We start from the raw sequence: 22,461 nt of genomic DNA on the forward strand, positions 1-22,461 counted from the left end.
CAGTAAGCGCTCAATAAATGCGATTGATTGATTGGGACAACCTGAATACCTTGTAACCTCCCCAGCTCTTAGAACAGTGCTTTGCACATAGTAAGCGCTTAATAAATGCCATTATTATCATTATTATATACGTCAATGTAGATAGAGAAGCAGCGTGGCTCAGTGGAAAGAGCCCGGGCTTGGGAGTCAGAGGTCACGGGTTCGAATCCCAGCTCTGCCACTTGTCAGCTGTGTGACCTTGGGCAAGCCACTATACTTCTCTGGGCCTCAGTTGTCTCATCTGTAAACTGGGGATTAAGACTGGGAGCCCTGCGTGGGACAACCTGATCACCTTGTAAACTCCCCAGTGCTTAGAACAGTGCTTTGCACATAGTAAGCGCTTAATAAATGCCATTATTATCATTATTCTATACGTCAATGTAGATAGAGAAGCAGCGTGGCTCAGTGGAAAGAGCCCGAGCTTGGGAGTCACAGGTCACGGGTTCGAATCCCAGGGCTCTGCCACTTGTCAGCTGTGTGACCTTGGACAAAGTCACTTCACTTCTCTGGGCCTCAGTTGCCTCATCTGCAAACTGGGGATTAAGACTGTGAGCTCCTCTGTATACTTCCCAGGCTCTTAGTACAGTGCTCTGCACACAGTAAGCGCTCAATAAATGCGATTGATTGATTGGGACAACCTGAATACCTTGTAACCTCCCAAGCTCGTAGAACAGTGCTTTGCACATGGTAAGCGCTTAATACATGCCATTATTATCATTATTATATATGTCAAGTAGATAGAGAAGCAGTGTGGCTCAGTGGAAAGAGCCCGGGCTCGGGAGTCAGAGGTCATGGGTTCGAATCCCAGCTCTGCCACTTGTCAGCTGTGTGACCTTGGGCAAACCACTTAACTTCTCTGGGCCTCAGTTACCTCAGCTGTAAACTGGGGATTAAGACTGGGAGCTCCCTGTGGGACAACCTGATCACCTTGTATCCCCCCCAGAGCTTAGGACAGTGCTTTGCACCTAGTAAGCGCTTAACAAATACCATCGTGATTATTATCATAACAGAGTGGCTCTTGACTCTGAGGGAAGGCAAGACAGCCCACAACAACGAGGGTGGAGTTTGAAACAGCGCGGGCGAAGGGGAAGGAGGCGTCGGTTCAAGATGGCGGCGGGGCGGAAGTGGTCAGGCCGCCATCAGCGCCCCACCGGAAGTGGGGCCGCCCACCCGGACTCTTGCTCATGGCTTACTGCGGCCTACTCAGGCCCGCCATCACGGGCAGGAAGGGAGCCCTTCGGTCGCCCTGAGGAGACACGAAGCCATCTTTGCCTCGACCTCCCCTCCTCTCCGCCATCTCCTCCTTCCTCCCCGCCGGTCCGGGTAAGCCGAGGGAGGAAGGGTTGGGCGGCTGCCATTGCGCTCAATCAATACGATTGAATGAATGAATGAATATGTTGCCAACTTGGACTTCCCAAGCGCTTAGTCCAGTGCTCTGCACACAGTAAGCGCTCAATAAATACGATTGAATGAATGAACATGGACTGTGTCCAACCTAATTAGTTTGTATTTACCCCAGTGCTTAGTACAGCGCCTGGCAGTAAGCGCGCAATAAATATATATGTGTATATATGTTTGTACATATTTATTACTCTATTTATTTTATTTGTTCATATCTATTCTATTTATTTTATTTTGTTAGTATGTTTGGTTTTGTTCTCTGTCCCCCCCTTTTAGACTGTGAGCCCACTGTTGGGTAGGGACCGTCTCTCTATGTTGCCAATTTGTACTTCCCAAGCGCTTAGTACAGTGCTCTGCACATAGTAAGCGCTCAATAAATACGATTGATGATGATGAATAAATACGATTGAATGAATGAATGTGTTGCCAACTTGGACTTCCCAAGCGCTCAGTCCAGTGCTCTGCACACAGTAAGCGCTCAATAAATACGATTGAATGAATGAATATGTTACCAACTTGTACTTCCCAAGCGCTTAGTCCAGTGCACTGCACACAGTAAGCGCTCAATAAATACGATTGAATGAATGAATGTTGCCGACTTCCTCTCCCCTTCGTCCCCATCCCCGCGTCTTACCTCCTTCCCTTCCCCACAGCACCTGTATATATGGATATATGTTTCTGCAGATTTATTACTGTATTTTATTTGTACATACTTATTCTATTTATTTTATTTTGTTAATATGTTTGGTTTTGTTCTCTGTCTCCCCCCTCTAGACTGTGAGCCCACTGTTGGGTAGGGACCGTCTCTATATGTTGCCAATTTGTACTTCCCAAGCGCTTAGTACAGTGCTCTGCACACAGTAAGCGCTCAATAAATACGATTGAATTAATGAATGTTGCCGACTTCCTCTCCCCCTCCTCCCCGTCTTACCTCCTTCCCTTCTCCACAGCACCTGTATATATGTATATATGTTTGTACAGATTTATTACTCTATTTTACATGTACATATCTATTCTATTTATTTTATTTTGTTAATATGTTTGGTTTTGTTCTCTGTCTCCCCCTTCTAGACTGTGAGCCCACTGTGGGGTAGGGACTGTCTCTAGATGTTGCCAACTTGGACTTCCCAAGCGCTTAGTACAGTGCTCTGCACACAGTAAGCGCTCAATAAATACGATTGAATTAATTAATAAATACGATTGAATTAATCAATGTTGCCGACTTCCTCTCCTCCTCCTCCCCCTCTCCATCCCCCCCGCGTCTTACCTCCTTCCCTTCCCCGCAGCACCTGCATATATGTATATATGCTTGTACATATTTATTACTCTATTTATTTAACTTGTACATATCTATTCTGTTTATTTTATTTTGTTAATATGTTCGGTTTTGTTCTCTGTCTCCCCCTTCTAGACTGTGAGCCCACTGTTGGGTAGGGACCGTCTCTATACGTTGTACTTGTACTTCCCAAGCGCTTAGTACAGTGCTCTGCACACAGTAAGCGCTCAATAAATACGATTGAATTCATGCATGTTGTCGACTTTCTCTCCCCCTCATCCCCCTCTCCATTCCCCCCCCACGTCTTACCTCCTTCCCTTTCCCACAGCACCTGTATGTATGTATATATGTTGGTACATATTTATTACACTCTTTATTTATTTTACATGTACATATCTATTCTATTTATTTTATTTTGTTAATATGTTTGGTTTTGTTCTCTGTCTCCCCCTTCTAGACTGTGAGCCCACTGTTGGGTAGGGACTGTCTCTATATGTTGCCAACTTGTACTTCCCAAGCGCTTAGTACAGTGCTCTGCACACAGTAAGCGCTCAATAAATACGATTGATTGGTTGATTGATTGACTTGTACTTCCCAAGCGCTTAGTCCAGTGCTCCGCACACGGTAAGCGCTCAATCAATACGATTGATTTCATTCAGTCATTCATTCAATCGTATTGATTGAGCACTTACTGTGTACGGAGCACTGGACTAAGCGCTTGGGAAGTACAAGTCGGCAACCTAATAATAATAATAATGATGGCATTTGTTAAGCGCTTTCTGTTCATTTTTACTTATTTCCCAACTTGTACTTCCCAAGCGCTTAGTGCAGTGCTCCGCACACAGTAAGCGCTCAATTAATACGATTGATTTCATTCAGTCAGTCATTCAATCGTATTGATTGAGCGCTTACTGTGTGCGAAGCACTGGGCTAAGCGCTTGGGAAGTACAAGTCGGCAACAATAATTAAAATAATGATGGCATTTGTTAAGCACTTTCTGTTCATTTTACTTATTTCCCAACTTGTACTTCCCAAGCGCTTGGTACAGTGCCCCGCAATCAATCAATCATATTTATTGAGCGCTTACTGTGTGCAGAGCACTGTACTAAGCGCTTGGGAAGTACAAGTTGGAAACATATAGAGACGGTCCCTACCCAACAGTGGGCTCACAGTCTAGAAGGGGGAGACAGACAACAAAACCAAACATATTAACAAAATAAAATAAATAGAATAGATATGTACAAGTAGCACACAGTAAGCACACAGTTGGGTAGAAACTAGGTCATCAGGTCGTCCCACGTGGAGCTCGCAGTCTTCATCCCCATTTTCCAGATGAGGGGACTGAGGCCCAGAGAAGTGAAGTGGCTGGCCCGAAGTCACACAGCAGGCAAGTGGCGGAGGCCGGGATTAGAACCCACGTCCTCTGACTCCCAAGCCCGGGCTCTTTCCACTAGGCCACGCTGCTTCCCGCCGCCTAGTACAGTGCCCGGCACCCGGTAAGCGTTCAGTAAGGCCTCCACTCAGGACTCCCGATTTCCCGGTTTCGTCCCAAGCCGTGTGACTCAGTTTACCCGTCGGGAAAGCGGGTGTCATCGTTCCCCGAACCGGCTGGAGAAAGGCTGAATGATGGGCTCTGCTTCGGGCCAAGGGGGTTGTAATAATAATGGTGATGGCATGTATTAAGCGCCTACTATGTGCAAAGCACTGTTCTGAGCGCTGTTATGTTACCTGTCTCTCTTAGGTCACCCAGGCCAGCCTCAGTTTCTCCATCTGCAAAATGGACATGGCCAGGTCTGCCCCCTTCTCTGTGGCAGGGAGGTTGGGAGGAATGGGCAGCTCCGGGAATTGCTTTCTGGGAATCAAGTCAGGAAAGGGCCGGGGCAACATTGCTGGCGGCATTATCATGTCGGCGAGACTCCCGGCCGGAAAACTCAAATTAAAAACAGCGTAGGGCGGGTTCAGTTTTGTACAAATCTTCACGAAAAACATTGGAAAAGCGGATTACCAAAAGGTTAAACCTCACCGAGGGGCAGGGTCTTGGCTAAGGAAGGTCTCGATCCTTTGGCAGGATGAGGTTTTGGTTAAGAATGTGTGGTATATATTGATTTTCATTTATCCAAGGGTATTTTTAGGTGGCAGTTGGTTGCCGTTTCATTTTTTTTTGGTAATGCAGTGTCCTGGCAAAAACTCAAGATATATATTGTCAGTTCTGCGGTCCAAACTGGACTTTCTGGAACTCAGCTTAAAAATGCTTGAGACATTTCCCTCTCCTTTTAAAGTCCCTTGACTTACCTCCGGTATATTCAGTGTGAATTGCTATATTCTGATAGGAACAGTGCCTGGCACACAGTAAATCCCTAACAAATGCCATTTTTTTTTTTAAATAAAGAATTCTAGGTGCTTTTTGCTAGCAGGATGTAAAAGGTTCCTTTTCTTAAAAATGTTTAGTGTCGCCTCAAAAATGTGAACATTTAGGTTTACTATATAAACTCCAGGTATTTTAACCCGCATCATCTAGTACAGTGCTCTCTATACAGTGAGATTGTATCAATATATACAGTATATTGATTGATTGAGCCCACTGTTGGGTAGGGACCGTCTCTTTATGTTACCAACTTGTGCTTCCCAAGCGCTTAGTACAGTGCTCTGCACACAGTAAGCGCTCAATAAATACGATTGATTGATCTAGGCCTGAAATACAAAGGTTACTGTGGACAGACCATTGCTTGTGAGGGTTTTTCCAAGTGTGAAAGTAATACAGATGCCATTCAGGAAAATTCCAGTGCGATTTCCCTTTGGTTCCGTTTTTTTCCCAATGACTTAGAGGCAGTTGTAAAACAGTTTGTTTATTTAGCTTAATAAAATTGAACTGCTTCCGCTTTTCGGAAGCAAGCCGTGACAGTAGTCAAGTGGGAAGCCTGCACTCCATTCCGATAACTATGATGTAAGAGAAGCAGCGTGGCTCAGTGGAAAGAGCCCGGGCTTGGGAGTCAGAGGTCATGGGTTCGAATCCCGGCTCTGCCGCTTGTCAGCCGTGCGACTTTGGGCAAGTCAACTTCTCTGTGCCTCAGTTACCTCATCTGTAAAATGAGAATTAAGATTGTAAGCCCCACGTGGGACAACCTGATCACCTTGTATTCTCTCCAGCACTTAGAACATCATCATCATCATCATCAATCGTATTTATTGAGCGCTTACTATGTGCAGAGCACTGTACTAAGCGCTTGGGAAGTACAAATTGGCAACATATAGAGACAGTCCCTACCCAACAGTGGGCTCACAGTCTAAAAGGGGGAGACAGAGAACAAAACCAAACATACTAATAAAATAAATAGGATAGATATGTACAAGTAAAATAAATAAATAAATAAATAGAGTAATAAATACGTACAACCATATATACATATATACAGGTGCTGTGGGGAAGGGAAGGAGGTAAGACGGGGGGGATGGAGAGGGAGACGAGGGGGAACAGTGCTTGGCCCGTAGTAAGCGCTTAACAAATACCAAAATTATTATTTTATTTCTGTAACTAACTCTTGAAGATGCACTAAACGTTTTTAAGAAATAGCTTTGAAACTTCCTCAGCATTCAATTTTGCTCCCCTCCTGTAATAAATCCGTACACCCACATGAAGGGGACCGGGTGGGTCATGGCCTGTATGAGTTTGTTATTATTAACAGGTTTTTGGGGCAGGGGGGAGTATCATAACTATAAGCATAACTTTCCCTCCTTGCGGTCTCCTATTTCCTCCTGCCTCAAAAACATCCGTCACCTCAAACTTAACAGTCTAAAACAGAACTTTGTCTTCCCCCCAAATCCTGTCCTTCCCCTGACTTTCCTGTCGCTGTAGAGAGCACCAATCAATCAATCAATCAATCAATCGTATTGAGCGCTTACCGTGTGCAGAGCACTGTACTAAGCGCTTGGGAAGTACAAGTCGGCAACATATAGAGACAGTCCCTACCCAACAGTGGGCTCACAGTCTAAAAGGGGGAGACAGAGAACAAAACCAAACGTACTAACAAAATAAAATAAATAGAATAGATATGCACAAGCAAAATAAATAAATAGAGTAATAAATATGTACAAACATATATACATATATACAGCCAACCACCAACCTTCCTGTCTTACAGGTCCAAAACCACGGCCTTATCCTTGACTCTTCTGTGCCGTTCAAACCACATAGTCAATCCGTTACTAATTCCTTTTGGTTCGACAGTCACAACACCGCTAAAATCCGCCCTCTCCTCTCCATCCGAACTGCTTCCACATTAGTCCAAGCACTTGCCCTCTTCTGCCTTGATTACTGTTTCAGCCTCCTTGCTGACCTCCCTGCCTCCTGCCTCTTCCCAATTCCAACTTACTGTATAGAGAACAACGTACTAAGCGCTTTGGAGAGTGCAGTATAACAGATTTAGTCAGTAGGCCCGTTTCCTGACTAATTGGAAGCATTCATTCATTCAGTCGTATTTACTGAGCGATTACTGTGTGCAGAGCACTCTACTAAGCATTGAAACACCGAACTCTGGGGAGACGATTTCCCAACTCTACAAAAGCGGCCGTGTGCTAAATCCTTTATCGTTTGAGGACATTGTGCAGATGGGCCAATTCATACTTTGCTGCCTGGCTGATTTTTCTACAAAAATGTTCAGTCCGTGTCACCTCATACCTCAAGAACCTCCACATCAAACAGAAACTCCTTACTGTCGACTTTAAAACACCCAATTACCTTGCCTCCTTCTACCTCACCTTGCTACTCTCCTACTACAACCCAGCCCGCACACTTTGCTCCGCCGATGCTAATTTTCTCACTGTACCTCGATCCCGTCTACCTCTTGTCCACCTCCTGCGTCTGGCCTGGAAAATCCTCCCTCTTCTTATCCAGCAGTTTCTCTCTCCACCTTCAAAGTTTTATTGAGGGCACATCTCCTCCAATTTATTTTACTTGTACATATCTATTCTATTTATTTTACTTTGTTAGTATGTTTGGTTTTGTTCTCTGTCTCCCCCTTCTAGACTGTGAGCCCATGTTGGGTAGGGTCTGTCTCTATATGTTGCCAACTTGTCCTTCCCAAGCGCTTAGTACAGTGCTCTGCACACAGTAAGCGCTCAATAAATACGATTGATTGATTCCCTGACTAAGCCCTTCTCTTCTCCCACTCCCTTGTGCGTTGCCCCGACTTGCTCCCTTTATTTATCCCTCCCCACCCCCCGCAATCAATCAGTCAATCAGTCGTATTTATTAAGCGCTTACTGTGTGCAGAGCACTACTAAGCGCTTGGGAAGTACAAGTTGGCAACATATAGAGACGGTCCCTACCCCACAGTCTAGAAGGGGGAGACAGAGAACAAAACAAAACAGATTAACTAAGTAAAGTACAATAGATACTCAGCACTTATGTACTGCCATCTTATTTATATTAACGTCCGTCTCCCCCTCTAGACTGTAAGCTCCCTGTAGGCAGGGAATATGTTCATTCATTCATTCACTCAATCATATTTATTGAGTGCTTACTGTGTGCAGAGCACTGTACTAAGCGCTTGGGAAGTACAAGTTGGCAACGTATAGAGACGGTCCCTACCCAACAGTCTAGAAGAGGGAGACAGACAACAAAACAGAACATGTGGACAGGTGTCAAGTCATCAGAATAAAGAGAGATAAAGGTAGATTCATTCATTCATTCAGTCGTATTTATTGAGCGCTTACTGTGTGCAGAGCACTGTACTAAGCGCTTGGGAAGTCCAAGTCGGCAACATATAGAGACGGTCCCTACCCAACAGCGGGCTCACAGTCCAGAAGTGGGAGACAGACAACAAAACAGAACATGTGGACGGGTGTCAAGTCATCAGAATAAATAGAGATAGAGCTAGATTCATTCATTCAGTTATATTTATTGAGTGCTTACTGTGTGCAGAGCACTGTACCAGGTGCTTGGGAAGTACAAGTCGGCAGCATTCATTCATTCAATCATATTTATTGAGCATTTACTTTGTGCAGAGCACTGTACTAAGCGCTTGGGAAATCCAAGTCGGCAACACATAGAGACGGTCCCTACCCAACAGTGGGCTCACGGTCTAGAAGGGGGAGACAGACAGCAAAACATGTGGACAGGTGTCAAGTCATCAGAATAACCAGAGATAAAGCTAGATGCACATCATTGACAAAATAAATAGAATAGTAAATATGTACAAGTAAAATAGAGTAATAAATCTGTACAAACATATATACAGGTGCTGTGGGGAGGGGAAGGAGGTCGGGCCGGGGGGATGGGGTGGACTTCTAGACGGTGAGCCCACTGTTGGGTAGGGACTGTCTCTATATGTTGCCAACTTGCACTTCCCAAGCGCTTAGTACAGTGCTCTGCACACAGTAAGCGCTCAATAAATACGATTGATTGATTGATTGAGGAGAGGAAAAAGGGGGCTCAGTCTGGGAAGGCCTCCTGGAGGAGGTGAGCTCTGTCTAGGATATTCATTCAATCGTATTTATTGAGCGCTTACTGTGCGCAGAGCACTGTACTAAGCGCTTGGGAAGTACAAGTTGGCAACGTATATTGTTATATTGTACTCTTCCAGGTGCTTAGTATAGTGCTCTGCACACAGTAAGTGGTCAGTATATACGATTGACTGGCTGACCGTCGTAACTAGTTCACCCTGCCTTTGGGCTTGAAAAGGAATGAGAGGCGGAATAATAACAATAATAATAATAATAATAATAATAATAACAATAATAATAATAATAATGATATTTGTTAAGCGCTTACTGTGTGCAAAGCACTGTTCTAAGCACTGAATGAGATGGAGGCCCCAATCTCCTCCCACCTGCCAGCTGGGGCTGGGGTCCCTGCAGCCTGAGCAGGAGCTGGGCACAGGTTGGGGTCCTATAGAGCCCCCCGTCTACACCCACTCTCTTGGAGAACTCGCTCGTTCCCACGACTTCACCTATCGTCTCTACACAGTTGATTTCCAAATCTACCTCTCCAGCCCTGACCTCTCTGCAGTCTTAATGATGGCATTTATTAAGCGCTTACTACGTGCGAAGCACTGTTCTAAGAGCTGGGGAGATTGCAAGGTGATCAGGTTGTCCCATGGAGAGCTCACAGGCTTCACCCCCATTTTGCAGATGAGGTAATGGAGGCCCAGAGAAGTGAAGTGACTTGCCCAAAGTCACCCAGCTGACAATTGGCGGAGTCGGGATTTGAACCCATGACCTCTGACTCCAAAGCCTGGCTCTTTCCACTGAGCCACGCTGCTTCTGCATTTCCTCCTGCCTTCAGGGCATCACCAACAGGACACCTCCAACTTGACATGTTCAAAACAGAGCTTCTCATCTTCCACCCAAACCCTGTTCTCTTCTTGACTTTCCCATCCCTGTAGGCAACACCACCATCCTCCTTGTCTCAGAAGCCCATAACCTTGGCATCGACTCATCCCTCGCATTCAACCCACCTACCCACATAGAGGAGCAGCGTGGCTCATTGGAAGGAGCCCAGGCTTTGGAGTCGCAGGTCATGGATTCAAATCCCGACTCCACCATTTGTCAGCCATGTGACGTTGGGCGAGTCACTTAGCTTCTCCGGGCCTCAGTTCTCTCATCTGTGCATTTCTGTATAATTTATATTAATGTCTGTCGCCTCCTCTAGAGTGTGAGCCCGTTGTGGGCAGGGAATGTGACTACGAGCTCCGTTGTAGCGTACTTTCCCAAGCGGTTAGTATCGAGCTCTGCACAATGATTGATCATTGTACAGCATTTTTTTAATAATCCTCAAATTGAATGGGCCCGAGAAGTTTTGTTCTCTTTTTGCAGATAAGAAAACTCAGAGGCCTAATGACTTGTCTAGGACCAGTGCAAATCTTGCACAGAACTGGAGCTAAAAGGCAGGTGTCTTAATTCCAGCTCCACCGCCTTTCCCTAAATGCTGAATATTAAGCTTATGACCCCTGCTCCGGCCGTGATCAAATGAAAAAGCGTTGGATTGATGAGCCTCCTGTGACTTCTTAACTTCTGAACCTTTTGACATAGGTTATATAGTATCAGGGATAGACTGTGAGCCCGCTGTTGGGTAGGGACCGTCTCTATATGTCGCCAACTTGGACTTCCCAAGCGCTTAGTCCGGTGCTCTGCACACGGTAAGCGCTCAGTAAATACGATTGGTTGATTTGGAGGTGTTACCTTTTGATTTGAAGTATGGGAGCAAACCTGGGGGAGGAAGTTTGAGGGGACGGGGGAGGAAGAAGTGGAGGAGGGAGGGGGGAAGAGAAAGGGAGGAAGAGGGAGGAAGAGAAGGGAAGAAGAAAGAGAGAAAAGAAGATGAAGTAAAAGGAGCAGGAGGAGCTCCTCTTCCCGTGCCCCTTTTCTGGTCCACACGGGGCCCGGATGTGAGCGTCTCTGGGCTCCCGCCTGCTTGCGATTGATTGATTGATGATTGATTGATTGCCTCACCCCTGCCTGGCTGCCGCCCCGGCAGGACCACCCAAGCTCTGTGGCATCACTGGCTTCGATCTCGCAAGCCCCGCTTATCATCATCATCATCATCAATCGTATTTATTGAGCGCTTACTATGTGCAGAGCACTGTACCAAGCGCTTGGGAAGTACAAATTGGCAACATATAGAGACAGTCCCTACCCAGCAGTGGGCTCACAGTCTAAAAGGGGGAGACAGAGAACAAAACCAAACATACTAACAAAATAAAATAAATATGCCCAGGGAGGTGAGGTAGGAGGGGGCGAGGGGATGGACAGCCTTGAAGCCCAGGGTGAGGAGTTTCTGCCTGATGCGCAGATTGATTGGTAGCCACTGGAGATTTTTGAGGAGGGGAGTGATATGCCCAGAGCGTTTCTGGACAAAGATAATCCGGGCAGCAGCATGATGTATGGATTGAAGTGGAGAGAGACACGAGGATGGGAGATCAGAGAGAAGGCTGATGCAGTAATCCAGGCGGGATAAGATGAGAGCTTGAACGAGCAGGGTAGCGGACTTATGCCCAGTTGGCACGGTGGTGACCCCAGCCTGCGCCCATCTCCTTCTCGGGCTGCTAAAGCCCCAGCTGGCAGATGGCAAGTGAGGGAATCTCCATCTTGGCTCCACTCTCCTTCTTTTTTAAGCCCCGGGGCAGAATGAGCCAGTTATAATGATCATAATAATAATTATGGTATTTAAGCTGCCCCTTAATAATAATAATAATGGCATTTGTTAAGCGCTTACTATGTGCAAAGCACTGTTCTAAGCGCTGGGGGGGATACAAGGTGATCAGTTTGTCCCACATGGGGCTCACAGTCCTAATCCCCATTTTACAGATGAGGTCACTGAGGCTCAGAGAGGTTAAGTGACTTGCCCAAGGTCACATAGCAGACATGTGGGGGAGCTGGGATTCGAACCCATGACTTCTGACTCCAAAGCCCGTGCTCTTTCCACTGAGCCACGCTGCTTCTACATATATATGTTTGTACATATTTATTACTCTATTTTACTTGTACATATCTATTCTATTTATTTTATTTTGTTAGTATGTTTGGTTTTGTTCTCTGTCTCCCCCTTTTAGACTGTGAGCCCACTGTTGGGTAGGGACTGTCTCTAGATGTTGCCAATTTGTACTTCCCAAGCGCTTAGTACAGGGCGCTGCACATAGTAAGTGCTCAATAAATACGGTTGATGATGATGATGATGTCAGCTGTGTGACTTTGGGCCAGTCACTTCTCTTCTCTGTGCCTCAGTTCCCTCATCTGGAAAATGGGGATGAAGACTGTGTCCCCAAGCGGGACAACCTCATCACCTTGTAACCTCCCCAGTGCTTAGAACAGTGCTTTGCACACAGTAAGCGCTTAACAAATGCCAACATTATTATTATTCTCTGGGCCTCAGTGGACTCATCTGGAAAATGGGGATGAAGACTGTGAGCCCCCCGGGGGACAACCTGATCACCTTGTAACCTCCCCAGCGCTTAGAACAGTGCTTTGCACACAGTAAGCGCTTAACAAATACCAACATTATTATTATTATTACTATGCGCCAGGCACTATTCTACATAGGGCTCATAGTCTTCATCCCCATTTTACAGATGAGGGAATTGAGGCACAGAGAAGTGACTTGTCCAAGGTCACAGCAGACAAGTGGTGGAGCTGGGATTAGAACCCAAGACCTTCAGACTCCAGGCCTGTGGTGATGATGATGATGATGGCATTTGTTAAGCGCTTACTCTGTGCAACGCACTGTTCTAAGCGCTGAGGAGGTTACAAGGTGATCAGGTTGTCCCTCGGGGGGGCTCACAGTCTTCATCCCCATTTTACAGGTGAAGGAACTGAGGCCTAGAGAAGTTAAGTGACCTGCCCAAAGTCACACAGCTGACAATTGGCGGAGGTGGGATTTGAACCCATGACCTCTGACTCGAAAGCCTGTGCTCTTTCCACTGAGCCACGCTGCTTCTCTAATAATATTTGTTACGCGCTATGTGCCAGGCACTGTACTAAACGCTGGGGTGGATACAAGCAAATCAAGTTGGATACAGCCCTTGGCCTATGTGGGGTTCACGGTCTCAGTCCCCATTTTACAGATGAGGTAACTGAGGCACAGAGAAGTGAAATGACTTGCCCAGGGGCACACAACCGACAAGTAGGCAGACCAGGGATTAGACCCCGTGACCTTCTGGCTCCTAGGCTGGGGCTGTATCCTCCTGCCCAAAAAACCTGTTAATGGTAACAAACCCATTCAGGCCGTGCACCCCTGGGAGTGGGCGTGAGGATTTATTACAGAGGAGAGGAAAATTAAATTGGGAAAAGATTTCTAGCTATTTCTTTTTATATTATGTCGCATTAAGGATGGGTAGAAGTCAATTCAAAAAGAGTAAAATGTTAAAGGGTTCATTTTAATCCTATTAAGATATTCTAAAGTCCTGCATCGAGATCATTGAAATCTGATTTGCTGAAGTTCCCAAATATCGTGGAACGGGGATTAACATGGTATGTAATCTGCGACGATAGATGAGAATCAATCCGACCCTCAAGGTGCCCCGAGGTGCCTTTGAGAATTAAAAGAAGTATTGACGAGGCCACTCTGCCCAGTTGGACTCATTCAATGTCGGGCAGAGGGGACCAGCGGAAAGAGAGCGGTCCAACCCGGTAACTCAGCTCCCTCCTTTGGAATCGCTCCCTTTTCTCCCACGCCAATCCTGGTTCTGCGTTGGGGAAGATGGGAATGGAGAAACTTGGAGATTTTCCGTGGCACTCCTGGTCTTGAAGCCAAGTAGGGACTTGCTCCTAGCAGCAACACTAAGTCAGGTAGGAGGACAGTTATTGGGATCACCTGGCCTCCCCTCCTCATTCATTCATTCATTCAGTCGTATTTATTGAGCGCTTATTGTGTGCAGAACACTGTAGTACTGCTAATAATGATCATGATGGCATTTATGATGGCATTTCAAGCGCTTAGTACAGTGCTCTGCACATAGTAAGCGCTCAATAAATACGATTGATTGATTTATTAAGTGCTTACTATGTGCAGAGCACTGTACTTCTACTACTACTAATAATGATCATGATGGCATTTATTAAGGGCTTACTATGTGCAGAGCACTGTACTTCTACTACTACTAATAATGATCATGATGGCATTTATTAAGTGCATACTATGTGCAAAGCACTGTTCTAAGTGCTAGGGAGGTTACAGGTTGTCCCACGGGGGGCTCACAGTCTTTTTACATTTTACAGATGAGGGAACTGAGGCCCAGAGAAGTTAAGTGACTTGCCCAAAGTCACACAGCTGACAGTTGGCAGAGCCGGGATTTGAACCCATGACCTCTGACTCCAAAGCCCGGGCTCTTTTCCACTGAGCCACGCTGCTTCTCAGCGCTTGGGAAGTCCAAGTTGGCAACCTATAGAGACGATCCCTACCCAACAACGGGCTCACAGTCTAGGAGGGGGGAAATTTCCTGCCAAATGCGGGGGTCCCCAATCTGCCACCCTGTCCCCTCCTCTTCCTTTCTCCCCTAATCATTCATTCATTCATTCAGTCGTATTTATTGAGCGCTTCCTGTGTGCAGAGCACTGTACTAAGCGCTTGGGAAGTCCAAGTTGGCAACATATAGAGACAGTCCCTACCCAACAGTGGGCTTTGGTGAAGCTTGGGGTTTCAGTTCTCGGACTGGGGTGTCCTTTGATCTCCAAAACCGTTGTTTGCAAAGATGTTATCTCGGTAGACCACAGACTTGGTGACTTACCCATCTGCTCTTATGTCTTCAAACATTTGCTTAGCTCGTTCTGAAAGCAAAACCATCTGTATTTTCCCGAGTTCCGGAGGCAGGGCAAGGCAAAAAGACCCTCCAGGGCGCAGGGGGTGATCGGCAGGGAAGACAGACAAGCAAGCAGAGATAGAAAGAGAAAAACAGAAAGAGGCACAAACACAGGTGGAAACAGCCAGTCTCGCTCCCCAAACGGCAATAGCAGGAGAGAATCACTAGCAGGTGAGCAGGAAAAAAAGGGAGGAAGCTTCTGCCTCAGTTTCACCACTGCTGCTGTGATGCCAATGGTTGTCACTTGTGAGCTGTCACCCTGAAACCCCCTCCCCTTCCAAGGAGAAAACTGGAAGCGACGGCCTACGGTTATAATAATAATAATGGCATTTGTTAAGCGCTTACTATGTGCAAAGCACTGTTCTAAGCGCTGGTTATAGTGGTTTTGGAGGGGGGTGGGCGGGTAGCCGGCTTTGGCCGTTCTGCCGCCTTGCTTCCCTAGGCAGGTCTTTACACCGCTGTCATCAGAGACTGTGAGCCCACTGTTGGGTAGGGACTGTCTCTAGATGTTGCCAACTTGTACGTCCCAAGCGCTTAGTACAGTGCTCTGCACACAGTAAGCGCTCAATAAATACAATTGAATTAATAAATATGATTGAATTAATCAATGTTGCTGACTTCCTCTCCTCCTCCTCCCCCTCTCCATCCCCCCCGCGTCTTACCTCCTTCCCTTCCCCACAGCACCTGCATATATGTATATATGCTTGTACATATTTATTACTCTATTTAACTTGTACATATCTATTGTATTTATTTTATTTTGTTAATATGTTCGGTTTTGTTCTCTGTCTCCCCCTTCTAGACTGTGAGCCCACTGTTGGGTAGGGACCGTCTCTATATGTTGTACTTGTACTTCCCAAGCGCTTAGTCCAGTGCCCTGCACACAGTAAGCGCTCAATAAATACGATTGATGATGATTGAATTAATTAATCAGAGTTACTTCGGTCACCCTGGCCCAAGGTGGAACATTACGTGGTCCCCGCCAGCGGCTATTCAGGTGTCATCACGGCCAGAATTTTAGGTAGGTCCTGCATAAGTAACATAGTTTATCAAAGTGAAGCATTTCATCAAGGTAAATGATCATTGGCGGTAGCTTTGGATGGGGAGTCGATTTTAGATTCTCTTAAAAAAGGAACCAAAGTACATAGCTTATTATAATGTGAAGTGGACATTAAATTGTGTAAGTAGTGGGTCTAGCGTAGTCAGATCTGTGGTGCAGGACCTTTGGAATCTGGAAAGATTACATTATAATTGTCACACCTCGATTGTCGTGCTGTTGTCATCCTTGGTATTTATTGAGCGCTTGCTGCGTGCAGAGCACTGTACCAAGCGTTTGGGACAGTATGAAATGACAGAGTCGGCAGATGAGTTCCCGGAGCACACTGGGCTTACAGTCTAGAGGACACAGTAAGCGCTCAATAAATATGATTGAATGAATAAATGAATATGTTGCCAACTTGTACTTCCCAAGCGCTTAGTCCAGTGCTGTGCACACAGTAAGCGCTCAATAAATATGATTGAATTAATGAATGTTGCCGACTTCCTCTCCCCCTCGTCCCCCTCTCCATCCCCCCGCCTTACCTCCTTCCCTTCCCCACAGCATATGTATATATGTTTGTACATATTTATTACTCTATTTTGCTTGTACATATCTATTCTATTTATTTTATTTTGTTAATATATTTGGTTTTGTTCTGTCTCCCCCTTCTAGACTGTGAGCCCACTGTTGGGTAGGGACTGTCTCTATATGTTGCCAACTTGTACTTCCCAAGCGCTTAGTACAGTGCTCTGCACACAGTAAGCGCTCAATAAATACGATTGATTGATTGATTGGAGGGGGAGCAGAGAACAGAAATTTCTTTTTGCAAAACAGTTTCTCCTGACACAGGTTGCGTTCTGTCTCGGCAGTGTGCGGTGTCGGGAGAAGGTTACTTAATAGTGTTATATTAAAAATATGTATTGAAAATATGTTGTAGATTGTATAGTATGGCAAAAAATCCTCCCAAATAGCCCTAATCAATCAAGCACTTTACTGTGTGCAGAGCACTGTTCTAAGCACTTGGGAGAATACAGTACAGTAGAGTTAATAGGCACGATCCCTGCCCACAAAGAGTTTACAGTGTAGAGGGGGAGACAGAAATTAAAGTAAATTACAGGTTTCATCCATTGTCATATTTATTATTCATTCAATTGTATTTATTGAGTGCTTACTGTGTGCAGAGCACTGTTCTATTCATCCATTCAGTCATATTTAATATTCATTCATTCAATCATATTTATTGAGTGCTTACTGTGTGCAGAGCACTGTACTATTCATCCATTCAGTCATATTTAATATTCATTCATTCAATCATATTTATTGAGTGCTTAATGTGTGCAGAGCACTGTACTAAGCGCTTGGGAAGTACAAGTTGGCAACATATAGAGACGGTCCCTACCCAACAGTGGGCTCACAGTCTAGAAGACTGTGCTGCTTAAGCACAGTGTGCTTATTAAGCGCTTACTGTTTGCCGAGCACTGAACTAAGCACTTGAGAGAGTTCAATATAACAATAAACAGACACATTCTCTACCCACAATGAGCTTACCGTCTCTGCACACAGTAAGCGCTCAATAAATACGATTGATTGATAGAGGTAGGGGAAATGAGAGTGTATAACGATATATACACAAGTGCTGTGGGACTTGGGGGGAGTGAATGTCAAGTGCGTAAGGCGTGTAGATCCAAGTGTGTAGGTGAAGCAGGAGGGAGGGTGAGGAGGGGAAATGAGGGCTTAATCTGGGAAGGCCTCTTGGAGGAGGTGGGATTTGAAGGTGGGAAGAATGGTGGTCTGGCACATATGACCTGGGAGGGAATTCCATGCTATAGCCGAGGGTTTGGTGGCGAGAGAGATGAGATTGAGGTTTAGTGAGTAAGTTGGCAAAGTCTTGAAGCTTGGGTTGTAGTAGGAAATTGTGGGGGTAACATAGGAGGGGTTGACCTGATTGCTTTAAAGCCGACAGTAGGGAGTTTCTGTCTGATGCAGACATGGATGGGCAACCACTGAAGGTCCTTGAGGAGTGGGGAAATGGATTGAATGTTTTGTTTTAGGAAAATGATCGGGGCAGCGGAGCGAAGTACGGACTAGAGTGGGAAGGCTGATGTAGTAAAGACAGGTAGAAGTACTTGGACCGGTGTGGTAGCAATTTAGATGGAGAGGAAAGGGCAGATTCTAAAGGTGCGGTAAAGGTAAAATCGACAGGATTTGGTGACTGATTAAACATGTGCGTTGAGTGAGAGGGATGAGACAAATATAATGCCAAGGTTAATGGCTTCTGAGACGGGCCGGGGGATGGTGGTGTCTACAGTCACTTAACTTCTCTGTGCTTCAGTTCCCTCATCTGTAAAAATGGGGATTAAAACCGTGAGCCCCCCCCCCCCGTGGGACAACCTGATCACCTTGTGACCTCCCCAGCGCTTAGAACAGTGCTTCGCACATAGTAAGCGCTTCACAAATACCATCATCATTATTATTATTATGGGAAAATCGGTGGGGAGAAGAGGGTTTGGGTGGGAAGATGAGTTCTATTTAGGACGTGTCAAGTCTGAGGTGCTGGCGGGACGTCCAGGTAGAGATGTCGTGAAGGCAGGAGGAAATGCGAGACTGCAGAGAAAGAGGTAATCAATCAATCGTATTTATTGAGCACTTACTGTGTGCAGAGCACTGTACTAAGCGCTTGGGAAGTACAAGCTGGCAACATATAGAGACAGTCCCTACCCAGCAGTGGGCTCACAGTCTAGAAGAGGTCTATTTGGGCAGCATTTGTGTCGAGGTGGTAGTTTGAAACCAAGGGAGTGATTGACTGTAAATAGAGAATGGTAAGGGGGCCCAGACGTGAGCCTTGGGGGTCCCCCACAGTTAGAGGGTGGGAGGCAGAGGAGAAGCCTGCCAAAGAGACGGAGGGTCCAGAGAGATAAGGAGGAGAGCCCAGAGAGGGCAGTGTCACCGAAGCCAAGGTTGGGTAGTGTTTCCAACAGCGGGTGGTCCACAGTATCTCAGGCATCTGTGAGTTTGAGGAAGATTAGGATGGAATCGAGGCCACGGCGTTTGGCAAAGAATAATAATAATCATAATAATAATAATGGTATTTATTAAGCGCTTACTATGTGCCAACCACTGTTTTAAGCGCTGGGGTCGGTACGAGGTAATCAGGTTGTCCCCACGTGGGGCTCACAGTCTTAACCCCCGTTTTACAGATGAGGTCACTGAGGCCCAGAGAAGTGAAGCGACTGGCCCAAAGTCACACAGCCGGCAAGCGGCGGAGCCGGGATTGGAACCCCTGACCTCTGACTCCAAAGCCCGGGCTCTTTCCACCGAGCCACGCTGCTTCTCGTGGCAAAGAAGGAGGTCATTGGTGACCTGAAGGCGGGCTGTCTCCAAGGAGTGAAGGGGGCAGAGCCAGATTGGAGGGGATCAGTGAGAGAAGTGGGGGAGAGGAAGTTGAAGCAGTGAGTATATTAGAATAAAAGTGGTGTTTGTTAAACGCTTCCTGTGTGCTAGGCACTGTACTAAGCACTGGGGTGGATGCAGGAAAATCTGGTTGGGCAGAGTCCCTGTCCCACATAGGGCTCACAGTCTTAACCTGCATTTTACAGATGTGATAACTGAGGCACAGAGAAGTTGTGACTTGCCCAGAGTCACACAGCAAAGTGGCGAAGCCTGGATTAGAACTCGGGTAATAATAATAATGATGATATTTAAGCGCTTACTATGCGTCAAGCACTGCTCTGTGCTCTGGGGTAGATACAAGCTAATCGGGTTGGACACAGTCCCTGTCCCACGTGGGGCTCACAGTCCTAATCCCCATTTTACTGAGAGGTCCAGAGAAGTGAAGTGGCTTGCCCAAGGTCACGTAGCAGGCAAGCGGCAGAGCTGGGATTAGAACCCAGGTCCTTTAGACCCCCAGGCCTGTGCTGGTCTTTCTTACTCTGAGGCCCATTCTCTATCTACTAGGCCACAATCCTTCTGTAATAAATACAATTGAATTAATTAATAAATACAATTGAATTAATTAATAAATACGATTGAATTAATGAATGTTGCCGACTTCCTCTCCCCCTCGTCCCCCTTTCCATCCCCCCGTCTTACCTCCTTCCCTTCCCCACAGCACCTGTATATATGTATATATGTTTGTACAGATTTATTACTCTATGTATTTATTTATTTTACTTGTACATATCTATTCTATTTTATTTAGTTAATATGTTTGGTTTTGTTGTCTGTCTCCCCCTTCTAGACTGTGAGCCCACTGTTGGGTAGGGACCGTCTCTCTATGTTGCCAACTTGTACTTCCCAAGCGCTTAGTACAGTGCTCTGCACACAGTAAGTGCTCAATAAATACGATTGAATTAATTAATTCTGTGGGTGTAGGCGACTTGCTTTGTGGTGTTTGGAAAGGAATGGTATAAGGGAGATGGTTAATAACTAGAGAAGCAGCACGGCTCAGCAGAAAGAGCCTGGGCTTTGGAGTCAGCGGTCATGGGTTTGAATCCCGGCTCTGCCAATTGTGGGCAAGTCACTTAACTTCTCTGTGCCTCAGTTCCCTCATCTGTACTATGGGGATCAAGACCGTGAGCCGCCCATGGGACAACCTGATCACCTTGTAGCCTCCCCAGTGCTTAGAACAGTGCTTTGCACATAGTAAGTGCTTAATAAATGCCGTTATTATGATTGTTATTATTATTATAACTAGAGGAAGCCGCAGCCACTGGAGGACGAGAAAAAGCACAGCCTATTGAAAAGAGCCTGGGACTGAGAGTCAGGTCCTGGGTTCTAATTTCGGCTCTGCCACTTGTCTGCGGTGTGGCCTTGGATTAGTCACTTCTGTTCATCTGTAAAGCGGTGGTTTCATTTCTGTTCATCCCCCTACTTAGACCGTGAGCCCCCAGTGGGACAGGGACTTTGCTCTGGTTATCTTGTATCCACCCCAGCACTGAGAACAGTGCTTTGCACGTAATAAGCACTTAATCAATCAATCAATCAATCGTATTTATTGAGCGCTTACTGTGTGCAGAGCACTGTACTAAGCACTTGGGAAGTACAAGCTGGCAACAGATAGAGACAGTCCCTACCCAACAGTGGGCTCACAGTCTAGAAGGTGGGCTCACAGTCTAGAAATGCAAATAGGAAAAAAAATAGGAATAGGAATAACTCCCCCTTTTAGACTGTGAATCCACTGTTGGGTAGGGACTGTCTCTATATGTTGCCAATTTGTACTTCCCAAGCGCTTAGTACAGTGCTCTGCACATAGTAAGCACTCAATAAATACGATTGATGATGATGAAAAAAAAGAAAGAAAAATCCTCGAGGTCCTGGGAGGTTTTTTGTTTTTTGTTTTTTTTTTGGCTGTGGGATACTTGAGTATGTTTGAAAGCCGTGGGGAAGGAAGGATGGTGATAAATGAAAAATGGTCAGTTGCAGACAGTTGAATTCCCAAAGGTCCAGTAAATATAGACATTCCCCAAGGTACATTGAGGTTATATTCCTTGAAAATTTGGTGATTTTGTAAATGGCTGAATATTACGTGATATAAATTAGGAAGCCACACGGGTTTAGGAGTCAGAAGGTCGTAGGTTCTAATCCCGGCTCTGCCACTTGTCTGCTGTGTGACCTTGGGCAAGTCACTTCTCTTCTCTGTGCCTCAGTTGCCTCACCTGTAAAATAGGGATTGTTGTGAGCCCCACATGGGACAGGGACTGTATCCAGACCTATTTGCTTGTATCCACCCCAGCGCTTAGAACAGTGCCCGGCACATAGTAGGTGCTCGTGGCTTAGTGGAAAGAGCCCAGGCTTGGGAGTCAGAGGTCGTAGGTTCTAATCCCGGCTCCGCCACTTATCATCTGTGTGACTTTGGGCAAATCACTTAATTTCTCTGTGCCTCAGTTACCTCCTCTGTAAAATGGGGATTAAGACTGTGATCCCCACGTGGGACTGGGACTCTGTCCAACCTGATTTGCTGGGCAAATCACTTGATTTCTCTGTGCCTCAGTTACCTCCTCTGTAAAATGGGGATTAAGACTGTGAGCCCCATGTGGGACTGGGACTCTGTCCAACCTGATTTGCTGGGCAAATCACTTGATTTCTCTGTGCCTCAGTTACCTCCTCTGTAAAGTGGGGATTAAGACTGTGAGCCCCATGTGGGACTGGGACTCTGTCCAACCTGATTTGCTTGGCAAATCACTTGATTTCTCTGTGCCTCAATTACCTCCTCTGTAAAATGGGGATTAAGACTGTGAGCCCCATGTGGGACTGGGACTCTGTCCAACCTGATTTGCTGGGCAAATCACTTGATTTCTCTGTGCCTCAGTTACCTCCTCTGTAAAATGGGGATTAAGACTGTGAGCCCCATGTGGGACTGGGACTCTGTCCAACCTGATTTGCTGGGCAAATCACTTAATTTCTCTGTGCCTCAATTA

The 22,461-nt window shown here is 46.1% G+C and overlaps 1 protein-coding gene across 1 annotated transcript in view; it reads left to right on the forward strand.

Annotated features, from left to right (window-relative positions):
• Positions 1-1,249: 1,249 nt before the first annotated feature.
• Positions 1,250-22,461, forward strand: part of UGGT1 (UDP-glucose glycoprotein glucosyltransferase 1) — a 171,703-nt gene continuing 150,491 nt past the window's right edge. Inside the window, exon 1 of the mRNA XM_038752651.1 lies at positions 1,250-1,362. The gene's annotated coding sequence lies outside the window, so the exon portion shown is untranslated. The remainder of the gene's footprint in view (positions 1,363-22,461) is intronic.

The sequence above is a fragment of the Tachyglossus aculeatus genome, chromosome 1, assembly GCF_015852505.1.
Source record: "Tachyglossus aculeatus isolate mTacAcu1 chromosome 1, mTacAcu1.pri, whole genome shotgun sequence".
Lineage (NCBI taxonomy): Eukaryota > Metazoa > Chordata > Mammalia > Monotremata > Tachyglossidae > Tachyglossus > Tachyglossus aculeatus.